Raw genomic sequence first — 23757 nt, forward strand, 5'->3', positions numbered from 1 at the left:
TGACCTTGTATGTATCTGGGTGATAGTCCAAATCATGTCTCAGCGTGCACCTGGTAGATTCTGATCATGATTTCTGCAGGGCCCAACACTGCTGTGGTTTGGTAGCTATGGGGGTGCTTCAAAGAGAATGGGTTGTCATGGCCAAGGAAGCACCCAGAGTTCAACTGAAATGACTGAACAACAACAAATTACCCCCTTCCATCCTTTAGTTCCACCTCATTTCTGATTTCTTGGTCTTTAAATTCTGGTTTGTGTCCCTGGTCACCAGTCTCTTGAAATCCCTTCCTAGAATACATTCCCCACCATCTTCCAGGATGATATCATTAGGAAAACATCAATCAGTCAGTCAGTCAATATGAATTTCTTAAGCACTTGCCTTGTACTAGGTATTCTGCTAAATGTGGGGATAAAAGTAACAAAAGCAGTGTCTGCACTCAAAGCGTTCACAGGAGGCGAAGGTCCTTTTTCAAACTAGACTGATCCCGGAAATATCTTTCCAAGTGAATTGCATTCATGAGATACCACTAGTGTTTGGTGCTACCATTGCTACAGCTCCAGAGTCAGCAGCTGAGTGACAGTTCTGAGCTAATCCTCTAATGACTTCACCACCATGGGCAAAACTCTTCCAAAAACATTGTCAAATGAGGTTTTCTTGGATCCATGCTTCCAGGAGCCACAGGCGTAATTTGAATTGTATCATACTTGGATTTGTGATGCTCTTATTTGTTACACAAAGGACTTTTAGTCTAATAGAAACTAACTTCATAGCTGGTGGTTTCATGATCCTAGAGAAAGAGGTAGGGCACGGAGCAGGATGCATGGGTGCAATTAGAAGGTAGAGAGAGAAATCTCAGACACAAATCCTGAGGAGAGATCATAGGCAGTCTTTTTCAATCTGGGCAGAGTTATATTGACTAATTGGTCAGCAGTTTGGACTTGGGATTTATGATTTTAGATTTGGAAAGCAGACTTCTTCTACTCCAATCCAATTCAGTCTAATTCAACAAACAATTAAGCACGTGTTGGATGAGGCAGTTTGGCATATTGGACAAAGTACAGTATATGGAGCAGGGAAGACCCAGGTTCAAATACTGCTTTTAACACTTACTGTGTCACAGTGGGTAAGTCATTTAAATTTTTTGAACCTTAGGCAACAACCTGTGGCCAAAAGACAAAATTTGTACAGAAAAAGTTTGTAGTGTACAAATAGGCCAAGATCTGTACAGACAGATGTGATGAAATCACAGACCATCAAAATACTGATTTAATTGTGTGCAAAACATTATGCTAAACTCTGGGTAAAAGGCAAAGTTTATAGGAGACATGATTCTCTATTAATGTAGTTTACATTCTAGTAGGAAATATGACACATACAGAAATATCTGGAATGTAAAGGCTCATTTATCACGTGTGCCTCTCAAGCAGTGATTCTAATAGGTGACTCAGGGGCTCCATTTACAATAATTCAACCAAAATAGCCACATGATAATTTTATACCATAGGGATAGCTAGGTGGCACAGTGCATAGAAGTGTCGGCCCTGGAGTTAGGCAGACTCGTATTCTTGAGTTCAATTCTGGCCCTAGAAACTTACTAGTTGTGTGACCTTGTACAACTCACTTAACCTTATTTGCCTCAGTTTTCTCATTTGTAAAATGATAACTGAAGAAGGAAATGGCAAAAGATTTCAGTATCTTTTGGGAAACCACAAATGGGGTCATGAAAAGTCAGCTGCAACAGAAAATCACTGAACAACAATTTTTTTTTTTTGGTGGGACCTTCCATAGTGTACTATTCTAAGCACTCAAAATGTCCAGAGCTGAAAGTTGTTGCAAAGAACCCTATATGATTCAAGGGTTATGACCCCTCATCCTTGTCCTTTCCAATGTGGTCACCAGAACATGTCTGACACAGACAGTGAGGATCAGGTAGGGGTGATAATTTTCACAGACCTTTTGAGTTGCCTCATCACTGTTCTCTGAAAAGTGGAAACGGATTGTGCCTTCCCTAAGAGTCCTTGGCAGCTAAGATTTACTCAGCCTGAATTTGCAGATGTGGAGAAATTAAGGGCTGGTGAAAGGAACTGTGAATGAAAAGGCATGTAGAAAAAGTTGTGACAAGCAGGCAAAAGACTTAATCAGCAATAGCAAGATCTTAGAAGTTCAGATTAATTTATTTTTCAAGGTGTGCATACATATACACATATATACTCATACAACATATATCTGCACACATGCATACATACACAACACCATGCATACATACAAACAAAAATATATAAATATAGACTGAGTGTGTATAAACATACAAATATGCATATGCACATGTACATAATAAACACACATAGTAATACAAATTAATCTACAAAGCATATATATGTAAATATAAATGTGTGTCCAGACAATGCATATATGTGTGCGATGTACATGTGCAATACACACATGAATGTGCATGTTATTTGCAAAGCACACAGTGCAATGCATGTATGCATGTCCATGTACACATGTATTCACATGTGCAGGCATAAATGTACATTGCCTATGTGTATATGCACATACATACATGCATGCATATGTAATCTTTTAGGAAACTCTTAGGAAATGTTCATTTCTCTTTCAATGAACCTAGTTTTCACATAAGTTTCATGAAGTTGAAGTTATGATTGCCTGATAACAGTGTCAGTTCATGATTCCATGAGCCTCCAGTTTCTTTAAACCCTGTCACTCTTTCCCTCCGGGATGACCTTGGTGCTGTAATGATTTGGATTTTTCAGCTCAGGTGGTACTTTTCCCTCACAAAGGACAAGCTAGGTCTGTCATATCTCTCCTCTCCCCTCTTTCATTTTTTCCAAATTATAGCGCAGAGGCTAAGTGTCAGCTATTTTGATGAGAAAGGCAGGTTCTGAAACAACCAAACCTCATCTGCATTCTCTCCATAAACAGAAAAGTCTGCTAACTCTCAGAGTATAAGCCCTAGGAGTTAAACTCTTTTGGAATACTCGCCAATTACTTAATTAGATCCTGCATACATTTAATCTATCTTTAAAACTCACTTCCTTTTGCTAGAGGCATAAATGCCTGTCTAAAATGCCGATCTGACTTAGGGTTAGAAAGTCCCTTTTCATTCCAGACAATTCCTGCTTGTCAAGCTGGATTCTCCTTTAAATCATTTTAGGGGCTGCAAACTAATCACCACAAAGAACTGTGTAAGTCTAAGATGCTGGCGGTTTTCCTTAGTCTTCAAATTCTGATTCTTCCCATGGTTCTTCAAATCTTCTGGTTCTTCCCAGGCAAATAATTAGAAGGCCAGAACAAAAAGGCAGCCTTCTAGACTTTTGGTCCTCACCTCAAATCTTCCTTCCCTTCCTCCTTCCTTCCATTCCTCCCTCTCTCTTCGTTCCTTCCTTCCTTTCTTCCTTCCTTCCTTCCTTCCTTCCTTCCTTCCTTCCTTCCTTCCTTCCTTCCTTCCTCCCTCCCTTCCTGCCTGCCTTCCTTCCTTCCTGCCTTCCTTCCTTCCTGCCTTCCTTCCCTCTTTCCAGTGATCTTTCAATAAGCCTATGTATTTCATGATTTGAAGCCATATAACATCACCAGAGAGTAGATATTTAATATACGCTGGGCAATTTTTGTTGTCGTGCTTTTCAATTAGGTTAAAGAAATGTGTTAATGCTCAGCTGCTCTTCCTCATGGAGTCAGAACATTTGCATACTTGAAGTCCATGGACAGGAAAAGTAAAAAGGTGAGGCTGATGTTTTATGCAGGCAAACACCTCTGCTTCTCTAGAGCCACAGGTTGGTGTGAATATTTGTAACTATTAGTGAAACTAGAATGGTTTCTGGATCTCATAATCCCTCTCAGCCTGTAACAAAATAGTTAAGTATAAATCACCTTTGTCCACATAGGCCAAGAAGAAAAACCATTCTTCCTTATCGCACATTGCTATAAACAAACACCTTATCAAAAGGCAAAAAAGAGTTGTGTTTCTGTCAATACTTTAAAACTAAAAATCTTGTGGCAGTCAGGGGAACCAGGTGAAGACAAATTTAATGTTCCCATTAAAGTGTTTGAAATTTTTATTCATGTAAGAAAAATGCCTTAGCTGAAAGATGTAGTTTGAGGCAATAAACAACAATATAGAGAAAACTTTGAATTTAAAGCAGGTTTAAAAAGAACTGGTTTCCACAGGCAAGTTTGGCAACATCTTAGAAGAACCCCTGAGAGCTCAATTTAAATTTGTAAAAGTAAACTGAGTTGCAAGTTACTGAAGGCAGTCAGAGGAGAAAATTTATCTTGGGTGAGAAGGGCAAAGTATGGGATAATCTCTGTGGCCTAGTGTGACTTAAAATCTGCTCCATGGCACAGAGAAGCATTTCTTGAGTCTGAAGGCAAGCAGGTGACCTGTCTTCCATTAGTGATGATGATGAAGAAATGGAAGGAGGAGTAAGGCAGTGGGAGGAACCTTGTGGTAGCTCAGACAGGAAGTCTGGGAGGAAACAGAAGACAGTAACAATGTGTGGTGGGTAGAAGCTATAAAGAGGCTGGTAGAGATAAAATGAGAGCTTCAAGAACAATAGGAAATGGCAGCAATGGTTCTAATCCAGAGAAAATCCTAGAATTTTTTCCATCTGGCTTTGACCAGAGACATTGTGATTTCTCAGCTAGTCAGGCAAATGGGAGTATCTAAGAAAGGGACTAGGGATGCAAGGAGAAAAATAGTAACAAAAAACAAACACTTGCAAGGTGGAAAGCATATTTGAAAGTGTTGTGAAGAGAATAAGAGTGAGCCTGAGACCTAGGTTTCAGATAAATTTAGGCGTGGATTTATTGATCGAGTGCACACCTAGCTGGAGTATACACTCAAATCAGGCAGTCCCGAATGAGGGACCATGCAATGCTTATAAAGGAAAAACCACAATTGTGGAGGGGAGCTAGCATAAACAATGATGTACAGAAGCCAAGAACAGCCATTGGTTAGATCTATAGCTCAGGGCTAATTTGGGAAACATGGTGCAAGGGTACAAGGGCACAGCTGGGGTCCCTCCTAGAACAGGGTGGAGGGCACAGGGGGAGTGAAATTCCCAGAACAGGCTAGGGTCATAGAACAGGCCAGGTTCATAATCTGGGTGAAGGCTGTGGGGGACCCTGCTTGGTCAGAGTTCTGGGTGGGGGACCTTGCTCAGTTAGCATCCCAGAACAGGGTGGTCTCTTGCATGATCTTTATACAGACTTGCACCATGATCCTTATACAAAATGCTGCTTCAAGGCTTACTGATTTATGGAAGTACTAACTCAGGGAAAGATAAGGGAGCAGGGGACTATGCCTTGGGTGATTCACTTTACCCAGGACTACTCCTTTAAGCTGTTACAAGCAGTTACAGGGTTTAGGATAGAGACAAAGACAAATATAAAGGGGATTAATGGTGGGCTCCAAATCAGGGTTTGGGTTAGGGTACAACAAAAGACGAAGGAAAAAGAAAGGCCAAAAGGAAAGAAGGCACATATTGCCACCTTTTCCCAGATTCTTCTTCATAAAGATTATAAAATAGAAAAAGGCACAGAAGGAAGAATGAAGACAATGGAACCTATGCAGATTCTGAGGGAAGGCAGTCAGTGGGAGGATTCCTTTAAGGGAAATCTACCTTGAAAAATCCATTTCATAGTAGATATGAATAGTAAATAGACAGAAATTCATTAATTCAATTGAAATCTATTGCTTGAGTTTAATTCATTTTTACTGACCTATTATAACTAACCTAAGGAATATCCCAACAAATGCTAATGATTAGACCAACATCTAAACACTGATGTGGACTTAATAATTAGAAGAGGAAAGGATAACCTTCTTCTCTGGGAAGATGCAAGGTCCAAATTGGTAGCTAAACAAGAATAACCCACATGTCCATGCTAGGTTTCTACCAACCTTTAGTTCTCATAACAGGTAAATCTAAGGAGTGGAGATAAGCAAGAAAGTCATCACAGTAAGAGATTTAGTCTGGAGAGTCAATATGCAATTGTATAACCAGACACAGGGAATTTGAGGAGATCTGACGGCCGACTCAAAAACTTGTTTCCTGCCCTCTGCCCTACAGAAAAGTGTCAGTGTGGTAACAGGTCAGTACCACCTTATCTCCTCCGAACTCAGTCTGAGGGTCAAGGCACTTCTTGTACTAAATGTTAAGAAAAACACATAGGTAATAAAAAATGTGGTGCTTCCCCTTATGGAGTTTATAATATAACAGTAGTAGGGAAGATAGGGCTGACACGATCCAGACATAAATGTGTCCTATAACCACAGTGCAGAACAGAGAAATACGCCTTTCAAGAAAGGTGATAAATGGGGAAAGGCAAGAAATGTACCTAAATAAATAGAATATGTCTTAGAATCCAAAGGCATAAGAGAAGTATAAAGAGAGAATATTTATTAATTTGGCAGTGTAGAAGCTAATTTAAAAACCTTCAAAAATTTTCTCTAGAAATATTAAGAAATATTATTGCTTTAGCCTAAAAGCCTTTCCAGAGTTTTCCCTTCAGGAAAGTGGAAAGAACAAAGGCTAAGGCTTTCCTTTGAAATGGAGTTAAGCATGATAAACAAACTCAATTCCTTCTAGATGGAATCATTGCCTTTCTAATCCCTGAAGTAATTGTCATACCCTACCTGTGGACAGTGTCTTCCCTTTAGAAATATCAGGTTAAAATATTGATCACAGGAAGAAACTCTTAATAGGAAGCAGTTCAGGAAGGGACTGAGTGGTAACTATTCTGGATGTTAACCCAAAACTGTATTTTGACAGATGATATTTTTATTGTTCGGTATTCCTATAAATATTACCTCAAATTGTCTTCAGCAAGGAGTCATGTCAGAAAGTAATGAGGACTATGCCAGTTTAGATATATCTCTCCAAGCTAGAAATTGTTGTTCAGTCTTTCATTCATGTCTAAGGCTCTTTGTGACCCTAAAGATCATAGCATGCCAGTACTGTCGATGGGGTATTCCTGGCAAAGATACTGGAGTGGTTTGCCATTCCCTTTTCCAGTGGATTAAGGCAAATAGGGGTTAAATGACTTGCCCAGGGTTACACAACTTGCAAGTGTCTGAAGCTGGATTTAAATAGAGTGGCATATATGTGCATATGTATGTAATATATACTGCACCTATATTATATACATATAAATATATATAATATATGTATGTGTATTGTTTTTGGCAGACAAGTCTAACTTACGGAGTACAGTATGAGCATTAATATTTTTACTCTGACAAGGGATGGAGCAAAACAGTAGTATGTTGGTAAAAGTTTAACAATAGGCCTTCCAAAATAAACATACACATGACACATTTTAAAGTTTAATTTGCATTATTGACATTTTCTCTATTATTTTCTTAATTCTAGACAACCAGCAAATAGAAAATCAGTCCATGATTTATAACATTTAGGGATTTTTGAGGTGTAAATGCTCACATTGCAAATTTAACAACTGGGTCTCTGAGCCTGTTCTAGCACAGCCCTGGAGAGAAGCATCTTAGAAGAGTTATTAGATTAATTGGGCTTTAAGAGATTGGTAGCAGGCTATAGAGATTCGTCACAAGCCAGGTGCATCTTATTCAGAAGTACGGAAGGCTTACAATGGCTATAGGAAACAAAGATTATACATATGTATTCCGAGAGAACATTGGAATGTGATATGTAATCAGGAAAAAGTAATTCAGGTGTGGAGAATGAGCAGCACTTTTTATTAAAATGAGATTACATACAATGTCAGAGGGAAAAAGAAAGGACATGTATGAAGGCTTTCTCATGGTATGATTAATTGAACGGACACTTTGAGGGAGTATCAGAAGAGAAGCTGTAGGTAAGAGGCATTTTTAAGGGATGTTTTAGGGGCCCCAAAAGGCACCAAAGGAAGGTCAAAAGTGTAGATTAGCACCAAGTACCAATGCAGACATTCTAGAATAAACAGCAAGAAGCATGGTCAAGCTATCAAAGAGCTGAAGTATTGTGGAAAGTTATAGCCTTACATTGGGTTCTGTAAGTTTTTTTGGGGGGAGGGCCAATCAGGGTTGAGTGACTTTCCCAGGGTCACACAGGTGGCCAGTGCCTGAGACTGGATTTGAAGTCAGGTTCTCTTGACTTCAGGGCTGCTGCTCTATCCACTGTGCCACTAAGGCTGCCCTCTTCTGTAAGATTTTGAGGATTATTGTTGTTGGAGCAAATAATTGATGAAAAACTATAATGATAGGTGAAATGCATTGCAAACCTCAATGTGCTGTGTTAGTGTTTTTTGTTTCTTTTTGGAGGGCAGTTGGGATTAAGTGACTTACCCAAGGTCACACAGCTAGTTTTTGTGTTAAATGTCTGAGGATGGATTTGAACTCAGGTCCTCCTGACTCCAGGGCTTGTGCTCTATTCACTGCACCACCTAGCCGCCCCTTGCTGTGTTAATGTTAATGATGAGGTTGATGATTATAGGGTGGTGATGATGATGTTGTAAAAAACCTGAAATGAATATTATGCCTAGAAACAGTAAGCAATAATATACATTTTTAGATTTTATTTATTTTTAGTTTTCAACATTCATTTCCACAAGATTTTGAGTTTTCTCCCCATTTCTTCCCTACCCCCACCCCAAGATGGGAAGCACACTGATTATCCCTTCCCTGAGTCTGCCTTCCCATCTATTCTCCCCCCGCCCCATCCTCCCACCTCTTATTCCCTTTCTCCTTACTTTCTTGCAGGGTAAGATAGATTTCTATACCCCATTGCCTGTGCATCTTATTTCCTGGTTACGTGTAAAAGCAATCTTTAAATATTTGTTTTTAAAACTTTCAGTTCTAGATTCTCTCCCTTCTTCCCTCCTCACCCATTGAGAAGAGAAGCAATTCAATATAGGTTATACATATGTAGTTAAGCAAAACATTTCCATAGTAGTTATAGAGTAAAGGATTAACTATATTTCCCTCTATCCTGTCCTGCCTCCCCATTTATTCTATTTCCTCCTTTGACCCTGTCCCTTTTCAAAAGTGTTTGCTTCCAACTATCTCCTCCCCCAATCTGCCTTCCCTTCTATCTCCCCCCCCCAGTCCCTTCCCCCCTACTTTCCCTGTAGGGCAAGATACTCAGTTGAGTGTATATGTTATTTCCTCCTTAAACCAAATCCAACAAGATTGAGCTTGACTCATTCCCTTTGACCTCCTTGCTCTTCCCCTCCATTGTAACAGCTGTCTCTTGCCTTTTATATATGAGATAATTTGCCCTATTCTATCTTTCCTTTTCTCCTCCTGATATATTCCCCTCTCACCCATTAATTTTATTTTTTAGATATTATCCCTTCATATTCAAGTCACCCTATGCCCTCTGTCTATAAACACATACACACATATATGTGTATATATAATGAATTACACATATTGTCTTTCCATGTAGGAATGTAAACAGTTCAACTTTAATAAGTCCCTTGTGATTTCTCTTTCCTTTTTACCTTTTCATACTTCTCTGGATTCTTGTATTTAAAAGTCAAATTTTCTGTTTGGCTCTGGTCTTTTCATCAAGAATGCTTGAAAGTCCCCTATTTCATTGAATTTCCATATTTGCCCCTGAAGTATTATACTCAGTTTTGCTGGATAGGTCATTCTTGGTTTTAATCCTAGCTCCTTCGACCTCCAGAATATCATATTACAAGTCCTTTGATCCCTTAATATAGAATATAGATCTTGTTAGTTAGATACAAGTTAGATCTTGTGTTATCCGGACTGTGTTTCCACAATATTCAAATTGTTTCTTCCTGACTTCCTATGATATTTTATCCTTGAACTGGGATCTCTGGAATTTGCCTATAATATACCTAGAAGTTTTCTTTTGGGGATCTTTTTCAAGAGGCAATTGGTGGATTCTTTCAGTTTATATTTTGCCATCTGGTTCTAGAATATCAGGGCACTTTTCCATGATAATTTCTTGAAAAATGATTTCTAGCCTCTTTTTTTGATCATGGCTTTCAGCTAGTTCAATAATTTTAAAATAATTACTCCTGGATCTTTTTTCCAGGTCAATGGTTTTTCCAATGATATATTTAACAATGTCTTCTATTTTTTCATTCGTTTGAATCTGTTTTATAATATCTTGATTTCTCACAAAGTCAATTATAATTTTGAAGGAATTATTTTCTTCAGTGAGCTTTTGGACCTCCTTTTCCATCGGACCAATTTTAAGGCATTTTCCCCTCACTGGCTTTTTGGACCTCTTTTGCCATTTGAGTTTGTCTATTTTTTCAAGGTGTTATTTTCTTTAATGCTTTTATAGATCTCCTTTAGCAAGCTGTTGACTTGTTTTTATGATTTTCTTGCATCACTCTCAGTTTTCTTCCCATTTTTTCTTCTACTTCTCTTACTTGATTTTTAATATCCTTTTTGAGCTCCTCCATGGCCTGTAACCAATTCATATTTTTCTTGGAGGTTTTTGATGCAGGAGTTTTGACTTTGTTGTCTTCTTCTGTTTGCATGTTTTGTTCTTCTTTGTCACCAAAGAAAGATTCCATAGTATGATTTTCTTCCCTCTGTTCATTTTCCCAGCCAATTACTTGACTTTTGAGCTCCTTGCCAAAGTACAACTCTGCTTCCCGACTAGAGAGTGCTCTGTCCTAAATGTCTGGGGTTTTGTTCAGGTGTTGTCAGAGCTACTTCTAGGCACTTTTAAATTTTCAGTTTTTCTGTGGTGATATGATCAAAGGAGAGCTGTTACTCCTCTTCTGGCCTGTGGTCTGGTATGTGAGTGACCACAAGCACTTTTTTTTCTGCCTCATAACTTTGAGGTGGTCTCCCTCTCCATAGCTTGCACAAACTCTGCCATGCCAACACTCCTCCCCATCCCAGGATCACCACTCAAGACTGCAACCCAGGTCCAAGCAGGGTAAAGCAAGAGAATCCTGCCTTAGTGCCAGCAAAGAGATCACTGCAATTGCACTCTGATCAGTGGTTTATCCCCCTACAATCTGTGGGCCTGGAGCCTTGGAAGCAACTGCTTCTGCTGCTGCTACTGCTGCTTACTGCCATGGGCCTGGGGCCAGATTATGCTATTCTCTCACCTAGTTTCAGCAGAGTTTCACCACTGACCTTTTACTTTGTCTTTGGTATTTGTGTGTTGAAGGTCTGAAAATTGCCACAGTTGCCAGTGATGCTGTCCCCTGAGGCCTGCCTCAGCCTGGTGTGTTCTGGCATGGGCCCTGTGGGACCCAGCTCAGTGTAATAGACTTTTCCTGTTGGCCTGCCAGGCCTTCTTCATTTGGAGGTGTGCTTCACTGTCATTTTGTCGGTTCTGTAGCTCTAAAGTTTGTTTAGAGTCATTTTCTTTGCAGGTATTTGAAGGTGATTGGGGGAAGAGCTCAAGCAAGTTGCTGCTTTTACTCTTGTTGTCTTGGCTCTCCCCATAGCAATAAAAACAAAGGAAAGGTAGTGGGAATTTCAGGTCACCGAGATGATCATTGTAGGAACCCAGCTTAGCTTGGTGAAGAGCACTGAAGAGATTGTTCAATGGTATGTTACAAAGTGATGGAATGTAGCTGCTATGTCTAGTTAACCTAAGAGGAATTGGTATTGCCAAGAACAAAATTAAGATCCTTTAAATTTCCATTTAAAGTCTGCCAAAATTTATCTTCTTTCCTATCTTTCCAACATTATGTTAATTTAATCTCCTTCACTCACTATCCATTTCAGTTTTATTGGAGTAGTAACTATTATCCAAACTCAACCTCCTGTCTTCTGACTTCATCCATTCATTTCAGCCATGCTCCATGTCTGCAGTCACTCCCATTGCCTCTTCTCCTTTCAGAATCCTCATCTTTTTTTCAAGTTCAGATGTCAGCTCTTCCATTGAAAAAATATCCTTCCAGAGAATATGATAATCTTCCTATAGGTTTTAAAAATATTTTTTCTTTGTACCCTAGTGGCTAGCAAATGCCTTGCAAATAAAGAATCCGTGAATATTTGATTAATTTAATTCTAAAGGAGAAATATGGAAAAGATATTTAGTATGCTTAGATTAAAAAAAATGCTTTTCATTAGAAAAGCCATGATTTTTATTTTAAAGTCATACAAATATAACTCTTAGGTCAATGGCAAAGTCTTGGCTGTATGTAGGGGGATTTCTCGTTTCATTGTCCCTACTCAAAATGTGAGAACTGATACTGTGTGAAGATACTTAGCATATTGTCACATAATCCGTTGCAAAAGCATAGGTCAAAACCTCAAATACAGGAAGTTCTGAAAATATGAAGGAGTAAGTGGTCATGAAGACCCCCGACTCCTTAATTCTCTCCACATTGATAACCAAATGTATCTGCAAAATGAAAGTATGCAAAATGTATTTGCAAAAGCAAAATGAAAAATAATTGATAAATGAATAACTTCATAAACAAGTAAACTGACAAAAACAAATAAATACAGAATAAGACAAAAGGTGAATGAAGAGTTTCAAAAGAACATAACTTCACTGTCAAGAATCCTATTTTAATACAGTGTTAGGAATTGGCATTTTAGAATTTTCTCATCATGGTGGTGTTATAGCTCAAGTGGCAAGTTTTAATTATGCTATACTTCCTATCTACATGTGACCTTTTACAAAATTTTAATCAATGATAAAGAAAACAAACCTATCCCATCCAATCCTCAAATGAGACTGTCATTAACATTTGATTGGATCAAAGAGAATTCATAGTCTGTTTTCTCTAATACCTGGGTAACAATATTTGTTATTTGTGTTACAACTTCTCAAAGGTTTAGAAGTTGAATAACATACCATAAGTTTCCTTACTTGTCAGTTCATGGAAATTGGTGTGAGTTATGAAAATTACTTAGTGCTATTTCCTCAAATATTAAGGAAGGTAGAAAGAATCATGCACTCTTCAACATTGGCATATACCAAAGGAGGAGAAAAAATAGTTCTCATCACTCAAGGACAGGGAATACCAGCCACGCTGATTCAATAAATGAAGATATTGCAAATCAGTTTACCAGATTCTACTATGCTCAGTACCTCCCACCCACCATAGGTAAAGCTTTTGTATGTATATGCTTAATGGGACCACTCATTAGGAAATATATGTTTGTGCATATATGTATGTTTATATATATACGTATGTGTACATTATATGTGCATATATACACATTTATATACCAGGACTAAATGAAGTAGCATATAAAGATAAAAAGTGAATAATGGTTTTCAGGCTGAGCCTTGTTATAGTCTATGAAAATGATACCTCTACGTAGAGTGAGTATTTAAAATATAATAAAAGAACAGCATAGAGATTGGAGGAAGGCAATGATCAAAGCACAACATCTAATGAGAAAAAAGGTAGAAAGAAAAACATTGAGTTGTAAAAATGGAGGATGGACTGGTGACAATTCTTGGAGGGGAAGAGGGCATGAGAAGGAACTGGAACGTGAAAAAGCAAGTGGGAAAAATGAATATGTGGGCTGCTGGAAATTATCATTGGAGGGCAGAGTAAGACTGGTAAAGCAATTTAGCTCTCATAAAGATGGTTGTGTAAAGTCTGCCTTAGCTCTGTGATTGAAATGTGGAAACTTTTATTGAGATTATGATTTTTATCCATCCCCTTCTGTTTTCTTGATGTGTGCAGTAGAACCAGGGACTAGAAACATGGGGAGGAAAAGGTTGAAATTTTACTTAATTAATCATTTTATTTAAGAACAGGAATAAGAATTACTCCTTTTATCAATCTTTTGTCCAGCTTTTACTGCAATATCCCAGGGCTAAAATGTATCATTCTAACATTCATACAAATTTATTTAGAATATTGAAGTATCATTCATTCAGAATATATTTGAATATCTCATATATGTTACATGGTACTAGGAGATACAAAGAGACATAAAATAAGTCCTTGCTCTTAGGAAGCTAATAGTTGAGGAAACATCAAATATGAACATCAAAAGTTAAATAAAATATAGGAATTAAAATTGAATGTATAACATTACAATGAATATCAAAAGATGATGTATGATTAAGTGCCAAACAAGCAGTACAGATAATATTAATTTCAGCAACTGGTGTCATGGTAAGAACATCATGTGTCAAGATGACCTGGGTTAGAATCTTGGTTCTGTTATTTTGAATTGGTGTTACACTGGGGAGTACACTTCATCACTCCAAATCTCAGTTTTCTCACATATGAAATGCAGAGGTTGGTCTACATAATCTCTAAGGTTGTTCAACTTAAAATCCTATGAGCATATGATCCTATAAGAAGTAGTTTAAGTTTCTGGGTATTGTGTACATTCCTTGTCTTCCTACTCTATGTATTCTTACTAATAAGTGGGGGAAATGCTTTGATCAAGATTTACCAGACATAGGGGCAGCTAGGTGGTACAGTAAATAAAGCACTGTCCTTGGAGTCAGAGGATCTGCGCCCAAGACACTTACTAGCTGTGTGATCCTGGGCAAGTCACTTAACCCTGATTGCCTATGCCCCCAAATAATTGATCAGATACAATCATATGACTGAAGTTTAGATAGCTTTCATCATCATGGGAGTTTCTGAAGTGATAATAACTGACTTTGACTTCTCATTCATCTACTCTTGTTACTTATAGACTATAAAGAATAGGAGAATTCAGAAGATATCCCAAACTCCAGACAAACAAGGAGAGATTTCACTCCATGGACTCCATCTAGTTCATTTAAATTTCAGCAAAACCTTTACCAAACTTTTTATGTGATTGTAATGGGGAGACTGCTATGTTCTCCCTAATATCAAACACCAGTGAGTAATGCCTAAGCTTCATTTAATCAATTAACATCAACTATTACATAGGGATACTTACTAAAAAGATATAGCAAGAACAAAAATACAAACATTTCCCTCCCAATACCAAGGGGAATTCTCTCCTCTATGTCATCTGTGTCTCTGAGGAGCATGGGCTTAACCTTAAAGCAATTATCACAAAACATTTATGCCAACAAATTCATTTCTGAATGTGGCATAGCCAAACGGACAGTTTCTCTCTTTTCTGTAAGACCTGGCATCTTGACTGTGGGGGTCAATTCGCTGCTAGCCTCGGTCACCTTTGCTCCTTGGCAATGTGCTGTCAGACTAGGTTTGGCTTTCCAAAAATTCTGGTGTGAACTCTGTCATCCAGACATCTGGTGGCTCATTCCTGACCTTTCAAAAATCTGACAAATTTACAATCTAATCTGTTCAATTTCCAATACTTGCTAACCAAGTACAGACAAAAAAGAGTAGATACAACAGAGTTGAAGTGATAGCAAGGCTATGTTCTCATAGTTTCAAAATGACTTTAGGTGGAGAGAGCAGGTTTGGCATTAATGGTCTCTCCTCACCAGGAGGTTTACAGCAGTTCTTGCCCCTATACTCAAATGAAGCCATAAAGGAAAGATACTTTCTTTGACTAGTTAGTGTCTTAATGAAACCCAGTTTCAGTTCAGCAGCCAACTAAAGGTCCATCTTTTCGCCACATGGTTAGAGGAAATGAAACAGTTACAGAATACCCATACATGCTCCAAAGTCTGTATGAAGGACTGCATCACAATAGCATTGCATATGCTCACATATGAGGTCAATAAGAACCCATTTTACACTAATTTACACTATATTCATAGATGAGATAGAGAAACATGGGTTAGGGGTGGGGACCTGTGGTCTTGAGGACACATTTGGCCTTCTAGGTCCTTGGGTGTAATCTTTTGACTGAATCCAAGTTTTATAGAACAAATCATTTCATTAAGGGGATTGGTTCTGTGATGTTTGGATTCAGTCAAAGGGCCACACTGAGGACCTAGAGGGTCACATGTGACTTTGGGGTTGCAGGTGATTTTAGAGCTAATTGAATGATTAGATCCATGAATAGTTAGTTATTAATAGGTGTAATGGTATAGAGGACCCATCCAGCATATAGGCAGTGGAGGTCTTTGTGATCAGTTTGTGACAAACTGCTTCGTTTTGTGGTTTTGAAATATTATTGTGCCTTGCCAGACTTTGTATCCCTAGATTTCATTTTCTCTCTGTACAGCTGAGATATAACAATAGAATGATACGATTTAGGTCCGGAAGGGATTTGTATCTCAGATGTTGCCGCTTCATTTTGTAGAGGATTAAAATAAAATGTAAGGTAGTTTAATGACTTCTCCAGTACCACAATGACACAAAGTAGCAGAACCAGGAATCACACCTAGATTCTCTAAATCCCAGCCTAGTGGTCTTTCCACTGTTCCACATTAGTTTCCATCATCTGTTATGGTTGATCAGGCCGTAATGTTTAACTGTGAAGCAATTATTTATTACCATTGGACGTTGCTTAGGCCTAGGAACTGACTGATTTCTTTGGGCTGAATCCTTGTGCTTATCTTAAATATGCCCATTCCTACATTCATTCCTTTGGCCACCTCAACTAAGATGATGTGGCGTCTAGGCAGCTACTTAATGATGGAAAATCTATTTGATACTGCAAATCCCAGAGTATAGGAGTCCTGGGACCTGAGAGTACCCATGTGGCAAATACGGCACATTGGGGTATATAGTCCCGATAAACAGAACAATTTGACCCATTATTAATTAGCTCAATTTTGATACCTGAAAAATATATTGTATCAATGCATGTGATGAATCCACATCAATTGGGAGGGAGATCTCTAGAGGAATGCACTGGGAATTCCTGTTCTTAGTCTTGTGCTATTCAACATTTATATCAATTACCTTGGGTGATGATTTAGCAGACATTCTTGTCAAACTTGCTGATGACTTGTAACTGAAAAGGATAGCTTACACATCAACTGACAGGATTCTGAAAGGTCTTTATAGGTTAGAGTGATATGCATCTAAGAAAAGAAATGTGAAGGAGAAAAAGTGAAATGCTATCCCTCAATGCTTGAGTGGATCCATGGTCTCATTGGTGGTACAGAAACATTCTAACAGCTTGATGATGCAACTCTTATCTACCTCCTCCACTGTATCATTCCCTTCGATGGGGGAAGTCACCCTGCATGATGGAAGCTTTTCTCCAGGTTTGCTAATGTTATGTGAGCATAAGTGCACCACTCGCCTATTCATCTGTCACCTCTTATATTTGCAAAAGACTGCTAATATCCTTTTTTGATCATATATCTCCTGGATGATAGCTCTTATGTAATTTTTGACTCACAAATACTCCTTGACTGTACATTGTAGTCTTCTTATGCCCACCATATATTTTTCAATTGATCTTTAGGTTGCCTACAGTTTTGATTCTTTGGAGATTGTGGTTTTTCTATGATTCAAAGCCATATATCAACACTACACAGATGCTGGTGTTAAAAAAGATGGATTTTTTTTTTCAGGGAGCAGCTTAGAATCATACAAAGTACAACACAATTTTCAAATAAAAACTAACCTATTCTTTCTTTCCTCTTCAGTTCTGGGATCAGTCCAATGTCTGTTTGCAGATATGTCTATTTCTATCTGCAAAAAGATATATTAGTTGATGGATTGGTTAATGGGCTGTATATCCAACTGTATGTCAGTCTGCATAATAGACCTTCTTCATCTGCTTTTCTCCCCCTTGCTCTATGGATTACTAGGCTGTATTCTTTTGAGTGTGAATCTCATTTAGGAGACTGTGGTATTCAGAGATTTGTACTATTTGCACCATATCATCTGCAAATAGGAGCATCTGGAGAACATCTGTCTCTACAAAGAACTTTTCTGCCATTTGTACTCTGCTAGAGAGCCTTCAGAACAGCCATAAACACATTCAGTGCATACATCTTTTTATTTTTTGTCTCTTTTGATGTCAGCAATCAGTGATATAGAACAAAAGGTCTCTGTTGCTGCTCTATCAAAGAATCAAGTATGATCTTAACACATGCACAAGAGAAGCCATGTTAAGAGAAATCTTTTTTTTTTTTGCTTTTTGTTGGAGGGGGGAGGGCAGGGCAATTGGGGTTAAGTGACTTGCCCAAGTTCACAGGGTTAGTAAGTGTTAAGTGTCTGAGGCTGGATTTGAACTCAGGTCCTCCTGACTCCAGGGCCAGTGTTCTAGTCACTGTGCCACCTAGTCGCCCCTAAGAGAACTCTTAAAAATGAATTTTACTTTACTAAGTGCTGAAAGAATGAACAAACGACAGACACAGTGGTGTTATGTGTGCTCTGTACCTTTCTGTCTCTATGAAATTATGGTATGTCTTTGAGCTGTTTTTCTGGCACTTCAGGTGCTCAGGCCCCTTAGCCCTATAGCTGGTTTGAGTACAAGCATCGCTTCAAGGGGCCACATCTGATGCATAGTGATGGGACTGTGCTCTTCTAGGCCCACAGGGGAAGTACAATACATAGTTCAGACAAGATCTGAATAGCTTCGTTTTTGAAAAACCGAAAAGGATCAATCTGGACAAAGACAAAAGCTGTATTTGAAAACCAGGAGGTTCGGTTGAAATACTGAGTCACTGGAAGAGGACAGACTGGAGTTGATGGCCTAGCAATTTTGTATTCAGAATCAAAGTTTGGAAGGTCCTGTTTTTGGAGCAGCTGATAATTGGAATGGTGTTGGGATTTCTTATGTTCTTTTGACAGTGATGGAAAGAAAAACAATCCAGCTGTGGTTGTCACAGGAGACAATGGACAAATACAATATGATCCATCTGAATGATGGTGCTAATTAAGTTTTGTCAGATTGCCAGAGGGACTTTCATAATAAACCATATCTGGCCTGGGAAAGATTGCATATTAGAAAACCCCAACGTGATGATAAATAATGGCCTTATACCAGGTAAAGATGTTTATGAATTTTGTGCTTAAGTAGAAAACATGGTAATCCCAGCACAAATGCATTTTGGAATATCTGCAGCAACAGGTAGTCTTGCAGATGATAATTTCTTTTCTTTTGAGGGGAAAAGGCAAGGCAATTGGGGTTGTGACTTTCCCAAGGTCACACAGCTAGTAAGTGTGTCAAGTGTCTGAGGTTAGATTTGAATTCAGCTCCTCCTGACTCCAGGATCATTGCTCTATTCACTGTGCCACCTAGCTGCCCCAAGATCATTTCTTTTCTGGCTTTCCAATTGACAGCCTGAAAAAGAAACACGTGCACCCGATTAAAAAAAAATTCCTGAAAAGGACAAAGACAAGTATAAGGAAAAGTTTGAGCATTTTCAACAAGAACTGGATCAAAAAAGAAGGCCTTCCAGAAGGACCACTTTGATACTGAAGGGATAAAGAAATCTTCAAGCATGTACGCAATCATGAGTTAAGACAAATTTTTGAAGGGGAAAATCACATCCATCTTGAAATCAATCCACAATTAGATAGTATTCTTGATGGGCAAAGAAGGTATGTCTCTACTTTGATCGAAGAGCTCTCTAAAGGAAGACTTAATGGCCTAGTGCATCTTGATGGCCCCTCAACAAAAATTTGACACTATGGTGAAAACTAGAGGTTTTCAAAAGCAAGAGGTCCTAAGACAAATGAATAAAATGAAGAATTCCATGGATGAAACCCCCAGGCTGGTCCATGGAACACAGTACACTGGCACAGTGACCTAGCTTTTCAAGGATATCAAGGAGCACCTTCATGTAGTAAAGAGGAATATTGAACACTTAATATAACAAAATGTGCCATCAAGGTGAAATAGCAAAATGCCGAGAGCTACCACCATTTTCACCTTGTCTACAATATCTACAACACTTCTTAATATTTGTAGTAGTTCAGATGATTTTCATTGATTATATTATGTATAGGACCCAGCAAGAAGCATCAATCCAAAAATTCTTTTGATCACCATTTTTGTATATGTGCATATATGTGTGCCCAGAACTTTGATTATAAATGAGGTGTTTTTAATATGTTTAAATTGCTTCAGAATTCTAAGTGATTCATTTTTGTTAAAAAAAAAAAACCCTGTTTAAATTTTGGTAAAAATAAACATTATAAGAAGAAATTATGGTATGGCATACAGTATTAATCATTTAAATTTATTCCAGGTGTCCTCAAATTCTTAGTGCAGTTCCAAGCATTAGTAACTTAAATTTGTGCTAAGACTTTTGGAACACCTTGTATAGTCTTTTAATCTTTGTAAAATACATTCCTTACACAAACATGTTAGGTAATTTGCATGATTATTGTAAGATTTTCTTTGTGTATGTATGTTTTTTTTCCCCTTTGGATCTACAGTAGGTACCTTTCCTCTTACTTCTTAACCCCTTACAATCTGGCTTCTGATCTCATCATTCCACTGAAACTATTCTGTCCAAAGTCATCAAAGTTCTCTTAATTGCCAAATCCAACGTCCTTTTCTCAAATTTCATTCATCTCTCTGCAGACTTTGACACTGTTGATCACTTTTTCCTCCTCCATATTTTCAGGTTCTCAGGACACCCCTCTCTCCTGTTTTTGTTTTTTCCTTTCTCTTTCTCTGTCTCCTTTTCCAGGTCATACCCTCTGACCTAGGTATCCCTCAGGGTCCTGTCCTGGGCCCTTTTTTTTCTCCCTCTATACTTCTTCATTTGGTGATCTCATCAGCTCTCTCTTGATTGCTATCTCTATGCTGATAAATCTCAAATCTGTCTACCCTGCCCTAACCTCTTTGCTGATTGCCCATCTTGCATTTCCAACTGTCTTTCAGTAGACATCTTAAACTTAACATGCACAATATAGAATTAACCGTCTTTCCACCTAAACTCTCTCCAGCTCCTCCCTTCCCTATTACCGTAGAGGACAACATTATCCTGCCAGTCCCTCAAGCTTGCAACCTAAGAGCCATCCTGGACTACTCAGCATCTCTCATTTCTCCCCCTCTTCCATCCATTCTCCATGCTTGTCAATTTTGCCTTTGCAATGTCTCTCAAAAATTCCCCTTCTCTCTTGCGCTGTCAGCCCTCTGGTACGGCCCTTATCACCTCATGCCTACACTATTGCAACAGTTTGCTGATGGGTGTGTATGCCTCAAATATCTCCCCAAATCTATCTTCACCTTCCAAAATAACTTTCCTAAAGCACAAGTCTAACCATGTGAGCCCTGCCACCCTCCTCATCCTCCAATGGCTCCCTATTGCCTCCAGGATTAAATACAAGATCCTCTGAGGTTTCAGAGCCCTTTATAACCCATCTTCCTCCTGCCTTTTCAGTCTTCTTATGCTTGGTTCCCTACCATGTGTTCTTGAATGCAGGGGCACTCCCTTGGCATGTTCCATGAACTCGACACTCCATTACTTACCCCTGGGCATTTTCTCTGACTGTGCCCTGTCCTGGAAGGCTCCTCCATCTCTAGGCATTTCTGTCTTCCTTCAAGTCCCAACTAAAACCCCATCCTCCATTGGAAGTCCCTGACTCTTCTTCATTCCAGTGCCTTCCCTCTGTTAAATATTCCCGATTTATCCTGTACGTAACTTCTTTGTATGTTAGATTCTTAGCGCCTTGACGGTAAGGGCTGTCTTGTGCCACTTTTTGTACTCCTAGTGATGAGCATAGCACCTGATGCTTAATGAATGTTTGTTGACTGACTGTACATATGACTTTTTTTTTTGCTTTTTGGAAGGGGTAAGGCAGGGCAATTGGGGTTAAGTGACTTGCCCAAGGTCACATGGCTAGTAAGTATTAAAGTGTCTAAGGCTGGATTTGAATTTAGGTCCTCCTGACTCCAGGGCCAGTGCTCAATTCACTGCACCACCTAGCTGCCTCACATATGACCTTTTTTCAGATGCAGTTAGGTGGCTCCATGGAGAGTGTGTCTGGCCTCATCTTTTTACTAAATTCAAATCTGGCCTCAGACTTACTAGTTGTGTGACCCTGAGAAATTCACTTAACTCTTGTTGCCTAAGTTTCCTCCTTTGTAAAATGAACTGGAGAATGAAATGTTAAAGCACTCCAATATCTTTGCCAAGAAAACCCCAAATAGTGTCATGAAGTCAGACATAACGGAATTGACTGAACAATAATAACTTCCTATTTTCATCCTCTTTAGTGCTATTTCTCCTTTCTTAGTTTTAAGTCTAAATATGTTTATTTTGAAAAGAAATTGGTGGAGAAATCCATTTTTAAAAACAGTTTTAAAATTAGGTTTATGTTTTCTTTTTAATGCTTGGGCTGATCCGGCTTAATTATGTCTCATGAAGCTTTCTACAAATTTGTTTTTTCCTCTACTGCTCCAAGCAGCTCAATTTTTGTCATGTATAGTTTTATAGAACAACTTAAAAAAGGTTTTATTGATGTGTGTAGTTTTTATTACCAATGTCTATAGATTACCACTGCTCTGTGAGAGGTCTCTTGTAAAAAGAAAACAATTAAATAAAACTAATAATATTGTGACCTCATCTGAAAGTGCATGCAACATTCCTCATCTATAGCACCCCTCACTTCTCTATTTCAAAAAACTAAATGAAAAGAAGTTTTCTCTCATTTCTCACACTATTGACAAAAGAGAAAAATAAATTCCTTAAAACTTGCATGTATAGTCAAACGAAACAAATTTCCTCATTGACTATATATAAGAAATGTCTCATTGTGCACTCCGAAGTTGTCACCTTCTGAGATTTAGTAGGTTGATAGTATGTTATATTATCAGTATTTAGAAAGCATGAACGGTCATTACATTGGTCAGAGAGGACTTAACAAGTTCCAAAGTTGTTTGTTTTTACAGTGTTGCAATATAGTATAAACAGCTCTCCTGGAATCAGAAAGGCCTGAGTTCAAGTTTTAGCCTCAGACACATAGCCCCTGTATGACCCTGAGTAAGTTGCTTAACCTCTGTTTTCTTCAGTTTCCCCAGCTGGGGATAATAATAGCACCTATTTTGCAGTTGATATTGTGAAGATTAAATGAGGTCTTTATAAAGTTGTTAACATGGTGCCTGGTACATAGCAGACACTTTACAAATGCTTATTACCTTCTTCCTTCTTGGTTCTATTCATTTCATTCTTCATCTTCAATTAATCATTTTTATAATGTTGATTTTAAAGTATAATTATTATTTTGGTTCTGTTTACATCTCTTTGTATTAGTTCATGAGAGTTTTTTCCAGTTTTCTCCAACATTGTTCCTTTTGTCATTTTTTTATGGCATGATAAAATTCCATTTCATTCAGGTATAATAATTTATTTATCTGTTTCCCAAATAATGGACACCTTCTTAGTTTCTAGTTCTTCTTTTAACTACAAAAGAACTGCTTATTTTTAGTACATATGGATCCTTTTCCTTTTTCCTTGATCTCTTTGGGGTGTAATCTGTTAACAAATGATCCTCAGGCACATACAGGGATCTGAAATGAAACACAGTCTGATACACCAGTTCAAAGCATTTATTGTCTGAGAAAAAGGCTTGTGGATCCTAAGCAGTTAGCAGAGAGGGAGAGAGAGTTTTCAGCTGCTCAAAGCAGAATGGAAAAAGGGTGAGATATAGTTCCTAGAGGTCTTCAGGTAGGGAGTGGGGAAGGGGGGGAGAAAACATCTTGTATATACAGAAAGTGAGGAAGCAGGATAGTTAGAAACTCCCAAGCAAGGTCTTCAGTCTGCAGTTTCTGCTCAAAGTTTCCTTTGAGCTGATCAAGGCTGTTTTTGTGATTTCTGGCAACTACAGGTGATAGGGTGCTTGGGATCTATGTTTGTAACATCAATTTGTAATACCACTTTGTAACATCAGTCTGTAAAACTGGTTTGTAAAATCACCCCCGCCCCAGGCTCATATCATTAACTCTGCCCCTTCTCCCCCCCTCCCCTAGCTTCAGAGCAATAACTCTGACCAGCAACAACTATCTCAGCTTGGAACAATAACAA

At 38.4% G+C, this 23757-nt stretch overlaps 1 long non-coding RNA gene and 1 pseudogene across 1 annotated transcript in view; both read left to right on the forward strand.

The window, feature by feature from the left end:
* LOC138169958 (uncharacterized) overlaps window positions 1-23757 on the forward strand; it is a 62399-nt gene that overhangs the window by 36378 nt on the left and 2264 nt on the right. The gene's annotated exons all lie outside the window — the stretch shown is intronic.
* LOC138170486 (protein ERGIC-53-like) lies at window positions 18180-19765 on the forward strand (annotated as a pseudogene).

Source organism: Petaurus breviceps, unplaced genomic scaffold (assembly GCF_028583685.1).
Source record: "Petaurus breviceps papuanus isolate PSGF00001 unplaced genomic scaffold, PetGlider_PUasm1.0 38, whole genome shotgun sequence".
Classification (NCBI taxonomy): domain Eukaryota; kingdom Metazoa; phylum Chordata; class Mammalia; order Diprotodontia; family Petauridae; genus Petaurus; species Petaurus breviceps.